The sequence below is a fragment of the Schistocerca americana genome, chromosome 5 (assembly GCF_021461395.2).
Source record: "Schistocerca americana isolate TAMUIC-IGC-003095 chromosome 5, iqSchAmer2.1, whole genome shotgun sequence".
Lineage (NCBI taxonomy): Eukaryota > Metazoa > Arthropoda > Insecta > Orthoptera > Acrididae > Schistocerca > Schistocerca americana.
Genome location: NC_060123.1, coordinates 167,980,245 through 167,984,451, shown reverse-complemented (window position 1 = coordinate 167,984,451; position 4,207 = coordinate 167,980,245). Strand labels below are relative to the sequence as shown.

The following is a 4,207-nucleotide window of genomic DNA, read 5'->3' as shown; positions in this document are numbered from 1 at the left end:
TAGAAATGAAATGATAATTAAATGGACACCCTAGCTGCAAACAGGCATTGATGTACCTCATTGGGGACATGTCGAAAATGTGGGCCCTGACCGAGACTCGAATCCGGGATCTTCTGCTTGCATAGTAGGCGCTCTATCCATCTGAGCCACCGCGGGCACAGAGGATTGTGCGTCTGCAAGGACTTATCCCTTGCACGCTCCCCGTGAGATCCACATTCCCAACATGCCCACACCACTACATTTGTAGTGCGCCTAATACAAATGTAGTGGTGTGGACATGTTGGGAATGTGGATCTCACGGGGAGCGTCCAAGGGATAAGTCCCTGCAGACGCACTATCCTCTGTGCCCGCGGTGGCTCAGATGGATAGAGCGTCTGCCATATAAGCAGGAGATCCCGGGCTCGAGTCCCGGTCGGGGCACACATTTTCAACAAGTCCCCAATGATGTACATCAATGCCTGTTTGCAGCTACGGTGTCCATTTAATTATCATTTCACTACAAGTAAAGTTATGGTTTAACCATGATTGGTCTTATATAGTGTTCCCAATATGTTGTTACATCCTAAGAGATAAGCTTCGCTAACAGAGAACTACAGAAAGGAAGCTGTAATTACTTCCACGAAGGAATATAATAAACAACTCGCTTGAGTCTTACCATTAGCTCACGACATGCTTAAAATGGCAGAGCCCACCAGCTTCTAATACGGTGAAATCAAATAATAAAAATTGAAACTTCTGGTCCTCATCCATAAGAATATTAAAACAAACACAATTAAAAAACAGATGACTTTTGAATACATTTTGGGAGTGAACAGTGATCAATGTGTTGCAATTATTTACTATCAAAAACAGTCTTGATCACAATTTATTTATTACGGTGAGCGGTTTCTACCACTACTGTGGTCATCTTCAGACCAACAAGTCGTATACAAAGCTTTAATTAGAGGGCTACATACATTAAAGAAAACACATAAAGTTATAAAGCTATAAAACGATGAATTACCAATGAGTAAGAACCTCCTTCTGCTGGAGAATCACTACTAGAGAAACCAGTGCCCGTCTTACTATATATATAATGGAGGCTCCGCCTACTTCTGACGGAATGATGTCATTACTAACGAATGGGTTATAGGTCGAATAACAATGTAAAATTTCTTAGTTAAAAGAACATTGTCAAGAAATGAAAATGAACACACACTAAACTTAGCTCATTTAACAGCTATTGTCAATTAAGAAGTGTTAAAAATATTTAAACATATAGGATAAATGAACTTGGTTTTGACAGTACATGGGTTGCTCTCTCAAGGCCTGTTATTGAACCATTTGGAACCACTGGTTGCTATGGTGAAATTGGACGCCGTTCCAAAGATGTGGCAGCAGGCTTCTTTCCACAGAAGTTGTTGTGAAGCCGGTAGGCAAACTAATGGTTGCCATGGTGAGGATAAACGCCAGTGCAATGATGTTGCAGCAGGCTTCTTTCTATAGAAGTTGTTGCGAAAGTGAAACAGCAAAGACTGTCACGTCAGACGATGTACTACTGAGCAGCAACATGTCTTTATTAAAACGATTTTCAATGAGCAGGCTGCAATAATCGTTAACTGTATTAAAGTTTTCTTTAATAACAATCCCTGTTGCTCACAGGTACAGTCAAAGAAGCATCTGGCTCGTGATCATTTATCAGACTTGTAATTCTAGTCTCTATGTACAATTATAATATTTCTGCTTTTTCGATTGGTTCATTGTGAATGCTGTTTAAAATATTTTGTCGTATTAAGAAAGAACCGAGACAGATACATGTACGTTGAGTCACACTACCACACACAGAACAGTTACACTTGTGCTTTGATATTTCGTAGCTTTTATAGTTGCAGGGGACTTAATTAATCAATTGTGTTAATGGAAATTCTTTATTTTTATTTTATGCAGTCAGATTACGTGTTATTACTAGTCATGGCCAACCGGTAACAAGACTTCGTAACCGGTCACACAGCTACTAAAATTATTGCATTTATTCATTAATAACCTCTACCCATACTATTTCACATGAAATACCTGCTTCAATTTCGCTACAAGACAAACTACCTCTGCCAGCAATAAATACTCCACCACCAACTGTATTTAATCTATCCATTCTGAACACTGTTAGATCGCTTGAAAAAATTTTGGCTGAACTTATTTCCGGCTTTAGCCAGATCTCTGCACATACAGCTATTTGAGCTTCAGTGCTTCCTATGAGGGCTTGGATCTCTGGTCCTTTCCCAACACAGCTACGACAATTTACAACTGCAATACCAGTCGTTTCTACAACTACCTTCCTGTGTTTTACCTGACCACTTTCTGACGGACGCCCCTTCTGTGGTTTCCTGAGATCCATTAACCTCAAAAATCGGCTAGTCCCTTCCACACAGCCCCCGTTACCCGTGTAGCCGCCTCCTGTACGTAGTGGGCTCCTGACCTATTAAGCGGAACTCGGAAACCCATCACCCGATGGCGCAAGTCAAGGAATCTGCAGCCTATACGGTCATAAAACCGCCTGAGCCTCTGATTCAGACCCTCCACTCGGCTCTGCACCGAAGGACCACAGTCGGTTCTATCGACGATGCTGCAGATGGTGAGCTCCGCCTTAATCTCGGAAGCAAGACTGGTAGTTTTTACCATTTCCGCAAGCCGCCCGAAACCACACAGAATCTGCTCCGATCCTAAATGACACACGTCATTGGTACCGACATGAGCCACCACCTGCTGTTGGCTGCACCCTGTACTCTTCATGGCATCCGGAAACACCCTTTCCACATCCGGAATGACTCCCCCCGGAATGCAGAGTGCACACTGGCTTCCTTCCCCACCTTGGCAGCCATGTTCCTAAAGGTCCCCACTAAGCGCCTAACGTTGGAGCTCGCAACTAGCAGGAAACCCACCCTCTGTGAATGCACAGACCTTGCGGCCCGAGAAGCTTCCTCTGGAACGGGGTGGACGACTGCATCCAACTCGAAACCTGTTCGTCAAACGAACCGGGGAGGTCCTACGATTGGCCCCACGGAAAGTGTTACGCTGCCTGCCAGACTTTGGAATGATCTCCCACTCGACCACGGGTGAGGGGTCAACCTCAGTGCAGGCTGTACCCGGGGAGGTCACAGCAGTGGACGGATCGGAGGACACGTGGGACGTGCTCGACGTCCCTCGCATCCCCACGTCCGATCCCTCACAGTGACGCTCCTGGGCATCAGCCACAAGCAGTGTGACGGAAGCCAACACAGCCTGGAGCTGTGAGTGAAGGATCGCCAGCTCATCTCGCATCTGTACACAACAACCACAGTTCCTATCCATTACTGCACTCCTCCTGTTCAAAGCTCCTAAGAATGTGTAAGAAGCGAACGGTGTACTTGCCTTAGTAGAAGCAGGAACTAGCGGTGCGCTCTCGCTGACGGTCTAACTGACACAGTAGCGCGAAATGTGAAAAAACTACACAGAAACCCTAAGACAAAAAGCCAGTACACAAGTAATGGAAATTCACCAAAATTAACAAATATTGGAATCGATAACTAGAAATAAGGGATACATGCATTGATTCAAATTACCAAATCCAATGTTAGTTACTTTTTCACAGTATTGAGAGAGCAACTAAAAATGCAAGAAACCTATTGCATTTCAGTGCACATACCTGCTGCAAAAACGATCTAAATAATGAACCATGCAATAGTTGGAATCGGTAACTTGGATTGATCTCTTTTATTGCTTAATTCTAGTTACCGCTTCCATTTTTTTTCGCAGTAGTTTAGAGAGCAACTACAAATTAAAAAATCCTGTTACATTTCAGTGTACACAACTGCTGGTAAGACGATTTAAATAATGAACCAAGTAAACGTTGGAATCGCTAACTAGAATTGACCTATATAGCAGGTTAATTCTAGTTACCGATTCCAACCGTTCGATGGTTCAAAATTTTGGATATTTCTGCATCAAGTGTGTGGACTCGGTTTTTATAGGATTTCTAGAGTTATTATTGATCTCTGAACTACAGGGAAAAAGTAACAAGTGTTGTAGGTACCTACTCCAAGTTTTATCGTTTTTCGTAGTACTGAAGAGAGTAATGCTAAATGTAGAAATCTTATAAAACTGTAGCGCACACATTTGTGCAAAAACGGTCTAAATAATCCATATAGGTGAATTCTAGTTACCGATTCCAATATTTGTCATTTTTTTCGCA

General features: G+C 43.0%; 1 non-coding gene across 1 annotated transcript; it reads left to right on the top strand.

Moving 5' to 3' along the window:
• The first annotated feature begins 345 nt into the window (after positions 1 to 345).
• On the top strand, positions 346 to 420 carry Trnai-uau. The gene has a single exon. It is a non-coding gene; the product is annotated as a tRNA-Ile (tRNA).
• Positions 421 to 4,207: the final 3,787 nt, after the last annotated feature.